Genomic DNA, 9,673 nt, shown 5'->3' with positions numbered 1-9,673 from the left:
GGTTTGCTTTATGGAAAGGCAAATCTCGCATCCCAATGCGAAACGACCACTTTGCGGACATGAGTGATAAACATGCTCGAGTATTATCGGCTAATACCCGATCGGATATTATAAATTGCTCGATCGTAATATCCGATTAGAATTTCGGATTTCGGCATTCCGAGTGAAAAGTATTTAGAAAATAGGTATGGATGTATTCAGGGTCTATATTGACTCGAAATGAAATTATGAAGCCAACGGCGCGATCGGAATTCGATTCTGAGTTATGGAACTCAAAAACCACTTTTTGGGCCGTACCGGGTGGATTTCGGCCCCGACAGTGGTTCAGAATCGACTGTCTCCGAAAATTACCAAAATTTACCACAAAATAGGAAATACAATTACAAGACTAAAACCCAACTAGAGTTTCGTCTAATTCTTTACCGAAAATTCCCAGAAATTCATTTTCGAATATATAATTAATAAAAATATTAATAAAATCTTATAATTCCAAATCGTAAAATTCACGGTGTTACAATGAGTACTTGATAAGTGCATGGCGATCTTGTAACAATGATGAAAATCCCCCACACCAAAACTACCATTCTTCGTGGACATGTACATATCATGAGACAATATTAATATGTCAATGACTCATATTCTGGACTGTTCGTAAGGGTGTGTGAGTGTACAACATTAACATATATTTGATGGGGCCCGAAATATTTTTTGAACTAGCTGTATTATTATTTTTATTGGCAAGTATGTCATTGTTTATATTATTTTTAAAATTTATTGTATTGTCAATTATTATTGTAAACCTAAAATCGTTCAATACTTTATTAGTTGTAATGATCATGTTTTACATTATCATATGTATAATTGAAATAAAGTTTGACCTTTATGTAAGAATGTCTCTTGTGACATGAAATGATATACTATTTTGTTTTGAATAAGTATAACTCTTGAACTGGAGAGTTATGAATGAAATGGTAAGACTCTTGGAAAAGAGTCTATATATCAAGCACTATATTTATCAGAAAAAGACTTTAAACATAGTCTTAATCTCTGCCCAAAAATGTTGATCTATTAGCCATCAAGTTTTGTGTTTAAGAATTTATAGTTTTTCATCAATAATAATTTTGATCTTGAATGATGTTCTGAAATATGTTCTTGAATGTTTAGAGAACTCATATATGATTTTTTCCGCTGCATTATAGTAACAAACAAAGTGTAGAAAAAAGAACATATCATTGTTCTGTTCATGACATTGTTCAAATCACCATTACAGTGCATATATTTTGCATTTTTCATTGCAATGTTCATAATAAAAGTGACTAAACTTTTATGTATTCAGCATTTGGTACTCTGTTTTTGAACACGTGATACATAACTTTTATATTACACTAGTGTGTTGACATGTATTGTCGTGTCTGCCGACCCGCTTTCCTATCATTTATAATGTATAAATTTGTATGTTATAAATGTCAAATATAATATTTTATGTTAAATATTTGTAATCTACATTTGAATTTATTCGATTTGTGTAATGTTCAATTTAGAAAATTGAACATTCATGTTATACATTCAAAATTGATAGTTATAATGTAAGAAGAAATAGTTAATCAAATAATATGGAACATATATTAGTTGGAGAGGAACATTGGTTATATATGGTTTTTTTTTGTAAAAATTAGAAAATAGTGAGGGCAAAATAGGGAGAACCACAAATTACACTATGGTAGGTGGTTATTTTGGGTTTTCCCTTTATAAGTAGTATAAATAATTATATCATATATATATATATATATATATGTATATATATATATGAATGAATATTGAGACTTTATTTAACACGAACAATAAAGATGTGTATGTTTGTTGTTATTAAATTTAATACATATGTATGAATGTGGTAACAGTACCTAATATATATATCAAACATGCTAAGCAATATATATTGTTTCTCTCTTATGTATACTAGCGTGTTGACATGCACTGTCGTGCCTGTCAACCCGCTTTCCTATTGTTTGTAATGTATAGTTTGTATTTTATAAATTCAAATATAATTTTTTTGCGCTAAATTTACGGTTGAATTTATTCAATTGGTCTAATATTCAATTTTTTAAATACACTAAGGATAAAATAAGGAATAATATTATATGGTTTTTTGGTAGAAATAAAAAGATATTGAGGGCAAAATAGGAAAACACAAATTACCCCATATAGGTAGTTATTTTGTGTTTTCCCTTTATTAATAGTATAGATATAGATATAGATATAAACATATATATTTGCTTCTTGTAGTTTACCTGTTAACGTATATATGTATATAAATAAATGTTATATATAATAGTTAACATATAACCAATATATAACATTAATAGACAAATAATATATATTTTATATAATATAATATTAGCAGTGAAGTAATGTATATATGCTATATATAACATTAGTATATATGTATAATGTTTAATATATATAACTTTTGATATAATTGTTTTATGAATATGTACGTAACTTTATAATTGAGAAAAATATGTATATATCGACAGTGTAAGAGTTTTATACACTATCACTTCATTATCTACCATTCATTTTCAGTTATGTTTGATTTTTCACAAAAAGTAATTCAAATGAAGGGTGGATAAATCTGATACTATGAATGATATAATTGTCCAAAACGCAAAGGTTAATTTGAAAAGAAAGGTAAGTCTAGTGCTTATGTATGTTTTGAATCAAACTTAGCAGAAGTTCCTTATAATAATTGGTGGATTGACTCTGTATGTACTGCTCATGTTTCTAATACTATGCATGGATTCATTACGACCCGAACTATAAGATCAAATGAAAAATTTGTCTTTATGGGAAATAGAGTGAAGGTTCCAGTGGAAGCTGTCAGAACTTATCGTTTAATCCTTGAAACTGGACATCATTTAGATTTATTTGAAACCTTTTATGTACCTAATATATCTAGGAATTTGGTTTCTTTATCTAAACTTGATGTTGTTGGATACTCTTTTAAATTTGGTAATGAATGTTTCAGTTTGTATAAATATACTCATTTAATTTGTCGTGGTATATTATGTCATGGATTGTACAAGTTAAAACTTGATAATATTTTCTCTGAAACACTTTTAACCTTGCATCACAACGTTGGAACTAAGCGTAGCTTAATTGATGAACGTTCTGCTTACTTGTGGCATAAATGTTTGGGACATATTTCTAAAGAAAGAATGAAATGATTAGTAAAGAATGAAATCCTTCCGGACTCAGATTTTACCGATCTGAATATTTGTGTGGATTGTATTAAAGGTAAACAAACAAAACACACAAAGAAAGGAGCCACAAGAAGCACCAAGCTTCTTGAAATTATACACACAGATATTTGTGGACCTTTTGATGTTAATTCTTTCAATAAAGAAAAATATTTCATTACCTTCATTGATGATTATTCACGTTATGGATATATCTATTTATTGTCTGATAAATCTCAAGCCCTAAAAGCCTTAGAGATTTACATTACTGAAGTTGAAAGACAATTAGATAAAAGAGTGAAAATTATCAGGTCTGATCGAGGTGGTGAGTATTATGGAAGATATGATGAAAATGGACAACATCCAGGACCATTTGCTAAATTCCTAGAAAGTTGTGGCATATGTACACAATACAAAATTCCAAGTATACAGTAACAAAATGGTGTATCAGAAAAGCGTAATAGAACATTGTTGAATATGGTTAGGAGTATGTTGAGTAATTCATCTTTACCCATTTCATTGTGGATTTATGCTTTAAAGACCGACATGTATTTATTAAATAGGGTTCCTAGTAAGGAAGTTCCAAACACTCCTTTTGAACTGTGAGCATGAAGGAAACCTAGTTTAAGGCATCTACATGTTTGGGGATGCCCGGCGGAAATTAGAATTTATAATCCACAAGAAATGAAACTGGATGCAAGAACAATCAGTGGTTATTTCATTGGTTATCCAGAAAAATCCAAAGGGTATAGATTTTATTGTCCAAACCATACTACAAGAATTGTTGAGACTGTGAATGTCAGGTTCATTGAGAATGATGAGATTAGTGGAAGTGAAACACCACGTAAAGTGGAAATTCAAGAAGTGAGGGTACAAGTTCCATTTACTTGTGTCCCTAATAATGTTGTTCCTCAAGTTATTGAACTGATTAGTAATGATGGAGAACAACAAAATAATCCCATTATTGAAAATGAAGTTGATGAACCTATAGTAGAAGAATCACAAGAGATAGCATTAAGAAGATCTCAAAGAGAAAGACGATCTGCTATTTCTGATGATTATGTGGTTTACCTACATGAGTCAGAATGTGACATAGGAATTGAGAATGACCCAGTTATGTTTTCACAAGCCATGAATAGTGATAATGCCGATAAATGGTTAAATGCAATGAAAGATGAGTTAAAATCTATGAAACATAATGAGGTTTTGGACCTTGTTGAGTTACTAGAAGATTCCAAAATAGTTGGTTGTAAGTGAGTTTTCAAAACCAAACGTGATTCTTATGGTAACTTAGATCGTTATAAGGCCAGACTTGTAGCAAAAGGCTATACTCAGAAAGATGGCATTGATTATAAGGAGACGTTTTCACCAGTCTCTAAGAAAGACTCACTTAGGATTATCATGGCATTGGTGGCTCATTATGATTTGGAGTTACACCAAATGGATGTGAAAACCGCCTTTCTAAATGGGGATTTAACAGAAAAGGTCTATATGGATCAACCAATAGGATTCATAGAAAAAGGAAAAGAACACATGGTGTATAAACTTAAGAAATGAAATCAATATATGGACTTAAACAAGCTTCACGACAGTGGTATCTTAAGTTTAATGATACTATTGTATCCTTTGGGTTTAAGGAAAACATTGTTGATCGATGTATATACCTAAAGGTCAGTGGGAGTAAGATTATCTTTTTGGTTCTATATGTTGATGATATCTTGCTTGCAACTAATGATCTTGGTCTTTTAAATGAGACTAAGATGTTTCTCTCTAAAAAAATTGAAATGCAAGATATGGGTGAGGCAAGCTATGTGATTGGAATAGAAATATTATGTGACAAGGACTTTTAGGTTTGTCTTAGAAAGCATATATTAACAAAATTTTAGAGAGATTCATAATGGATAAATGTTCAACATCTCCCATTCCAATTCAGAAAGGAGACAAGTTTAGTATAATGCAATGTCCAAATAATGATTTGGAACGGAAGCAAGTGGAAGAAATTCCTTATGCATCTATAGGTAGGAGTTTAATGTATGCTCAAACTTGTGCGCGACTGGATATTAGTTTTGAAGTTGGAATGTTAGGAAGATACCAGAGTAATCCTGGTATAGAACATTGGAAAGTTGCAAAGAAAGTTCTGAGATACTTACAAGGAACAAAGAATCACATGCTTACTTATATGAGATCAAATCACTTTGAGGTGGTTGCATATTCAGATTCAGACTTTGCCAGATGCATAGACTCAAGAAAGTCTACTTTCGGTTATGTGTATTTATTAGTTGGAGGAGCTATCTCATGGAAGAGTGCGAAGCAGACTGTCATTGTTGCATCCACTATGGAAGCTGAATTTGTGGCATGCTTTGAGGCCACAATTCATGCTAAATGGCTACAGAATTTTATTTCAGGACTTGGGGTTGTCGACAGTATTGTCAAGCCGCTGAAAATTTATTGTGATAATTCTGCAGTAGTCTTCTTTTCTAAAAATGACAAGTATTCCAAAGGTGCTAAACATATGGAGGTGAAATACTTTGTCGTTAAAGAAGAAGTTCAAAACATATGGAGGTGAAATACTTTGTCGATAAAGAAGAAGTTCATAAACTTAGAGTGTCAATTGAGCATATTAGCACTAACCTTATGATTGCAAACCCTTTGACGAAAGGGTTATCGCCCAAAATATTTACTAGTCATGTAACAAATATGGGTATTATGTTTGCGAATGAATGTTGAACATTATGTTATTAATAAAGTCTCAATATTTTGACACTTCGAGCTCATTAATACTTAAGTTTCTGATTAATATTTTATTTTCACACTTATGTACACATGTGAGAATGGTAATATTGAAAATAAAATTTTCTTTCTAAATGACATTATTATATGATTTCCTTTAATGTATCATGTTAGGATTAAGGCTAATATAGTAGTACATGAAAGGGACTATATCGAATAAATGATGTACAACCGCCATGACTCTTATTAGTTCTTGTTCTTAATCATGACTTGTAATGTAATGAATATGATATTCTGGTTATGCGCATTATGTTAGATATATATCATATCATGAATTGTATTGTATTGTCACATGAGACAAGTGGGAGAATGTATGAATGCCTATTGTGACATGAAAGAATATACTATTTTGTTTTGAATAAGTATAACTCTTGAATTGGAGAGTTGTGAATGAAATGGTAAGACTCTTGGAAAAGAGTCTATATATAGTGTTTGATGAAAGCACTATACTTATCAGAAAAAAGACTTTAAACATAGTCTCAATCTCTGCCCAGAAACGTTGCTCTATTAGCCATCAATAAGGAAGAGCATATAAAGAAAAGGAAAGAGATAAAAGAGTTTCTCTATTGACAAAGAACAACACACAACATACAAAAAAGGAGGATCGTGTCGCCATGTATAGAGGTAATCTATAACTATTCTTATGATGTGAAAACTATGATTTCTTAAGATCCATTTACACATAGTTTTCATGATAATAGTTTATACTTTAGTAAAAAAGTTTGAAACCGTTTAATGTTTATTAAGAACTTGGCCCCAAAAAAATGTAACAATAAGTAACAATAGTGGAACCCAAAAAAGAAGGGTATCTTTTGTTCTAGCAACTTGTATGAGAGTTCTTTTCTATAAAATTTATTACATAATTAAATTATTTAATATATAATATATAGTCATTGTTTTGTCATCACAATTTGTTTTAAATCTTTAATTTTATTCTAACTTTGATATTTAAGTTTCACATGACTATATTAGAAATCCAGTTTTTTTCACACCAACCCTACAAAATGTGAAGATCAACTCTATATGGTGTGGTGTGAGTGTCATAGCCATCATATCCACAATATTGAAGCCACCTGATTCAAACAACACTTTAAGCAAATAATTTTTAGTGTGTATGCTAAGTAAGTAAATATGAGCATTGACTTGGCCAAATGAGTTATACTGTTTACGACCATTCAGCACTCCTATCATGTAGCAAGTAAATTTATTACAACCCCTAGACCTTGGCTAGAACATTCAGTCAAACACTCAAGTATCGCTCTCAATAATCGAAATGTTGATTTTGAGGATCAATTATAGCCTTTACACAACTATACCACTTGTTGGTTATTTATTATTTTAATATTCTAATAATGATTAGATTTCAATTAATTTTTTTATATGCTAATGCAAAAGTTCTTTCCTTTGATATTAATATATTTTTTGTGTAAATTTATTACATCATGCATATTAAAATAATAGAACCTTATTTATTTATTTTTTGGTACATACAGAACCTTATTTGTGATGAATGATAAATATCTTTAAAACTATTATTCTAAAATGAACTCATCTTAACAAAATATTAATTTTATAATAACAATTTAGGTTCTAATAAAATGTTAAATTTATTACATCATGCATATTAAAATAATATAACCTTATTTATTTATTTTTTGGTACATATAGAACCTTATTTGTGAAGAATGATAAATATCTTTAAAACTATTATTCTAAAATGAACCCATCGTAAAAATAATGATTTTATAGTAATAATTTAGGTTCTAATTAAATATTAAATTCTATAGATACTCATATAGTTTTTTACTTTACTATGTATAACATTTTTATCAAGTGATAAATTTTACCCCAAGCTTCTTCAACTGTGTTTTTCTTGTAATACCAAACATATTCTCTCACCTTTTTGTGTAAAAAATTAATCACATTCAGGATTTGTGTCTATTCGTTCCAACAAATGTCACTCATAAGAATTGAATTATTGATATTGAGGATCTAGTGGTACCACTAGACCAACACTTTCATAGTCTTCAGATTTGTTCTTAAAAATAATATTTGCACAATCAGATCCTTCACATAATCATATTTGAATTATTATATAAATATATGAAAAAATTTATGTATTGATAATGTAAGAGTTTTTAAACCGTCAATATATTATCGAAATGTTGATTTTGAGGATCAATTATAGCCTTTACACAACTATACCACTTGTTGGTTATTTATTATTTTAATATTCTAATAATGATTAGATTTCAATTAATTTTTTTATATGCTAATGCAAAAGTTCTTTCCTTTGATATTAATATATTTTTTGTGTAAATTTATTACATCATGCATATTATTAAATAATAGAACCTTATTTATTTATTTTTTGGTACATATAGAACCTTATTTGTGATGAATGATAAATATCTTTAAAACTATTATTCTAAAATGAACCCATCGTAAAAATAATAATTTTATAGTAATAATTTAGGTTCTAATTAAATATTAAATTCTATAGATACTCATATAGTTTTTTACTTTACTATGTATAACATTTTTATCAAGTGATAAATTTTACCCCAAGCTTCTTCAACTGTGTTTTTCTTGTAATACCAAACATATTCTCTCACCTTTTTGTGTAAAAAATTAATCACATTCAGGATTTGAGTCTATTCGTTCCAACAAATACCACTCATAAGAATTGAATTATTGATATTGAGGATCTAGTGGTCTTAAAAATAATATTTGCACAATTAGATCCTTCACATAATCATATTTGAATTATTATATAAATACATGAAAAAGTTTATGTATTGATAATGTAAGAGTTTTTAAGCCGTCAATATATTATCGAAATGTTGATTTTGAGGATCAATTATAGCCTTTACACAACTATACCACTTGTTGGTTATTTATTATTTTAATATTCTAATAATGATTAGATTTCAATTAATTTTGTATATGCTAATGCAAAAGTTCTTTCCTTTGATATTAATATATTTTTTGTGTAAATTTATTACATCATGCATATTATTAAATAATAGAACCTTATTTATTTATTTTTTGGTACATATAGAACCTTATTTGTGATGAATGATAAATATCTTTAAAACTATTATTCTAAAATGAACTCATCTTAACAAAATATTAATTTTATAATAACATTTTAGGTTCTAATAAAATGTTAAATTTATTACATCCTGCATATTAAAATAATATAACCTTATTTATTTATTTGTTGGTACATATAGAACCTTATTTGTGAAGAATGATAAATATCTTTAAAACTATTATTCTAAAATGAACCCATCGTAAAAATAATAATTTTATAGTAATAATTTAGGTTCTAATTAAATATTAAATTCTATAGATACTCATATAGTTTTTTACTTTACTATGTATAACATTTTTATCAAGTGATAAATTTTACCCCAAGCTTCTTCAACTGTGTTTTTCTTGTAATACCAAACATATTCTCTTACCTTTTTGTGTAAAAAATTAATCACATTCAGGATTTGAGTCTATTCGTTCCAACAAATGCCACTCATAAGAATTGAATTATTGATATTGAGGATCTAGTGGTACCACTAGACCAACACTTTCATAGTCTTCAGATTTGTTCTTAAAAATAATATTTGCACAATTAGATCCTTCACATA

Source organism: Lupinus angustifolius, chromosome LG11 (assembly GCF_001865875.1).
Source record: "Lupinus angustifolius cultivar Tanjil chromosome LG11, LupAngTanjil_v1.0, whole genome shotgun sequence".
Taxonomy (NCBI): domain Eukaryota; kingdom Viridiplantae; phylum Streptophyta; class Magnoliopsida; order Fabales; family Fabaceae; genus Lupinus; species Lupinus angustifolius.
This window is presented reverse-complemented; position numbering follows the sequence as displayed.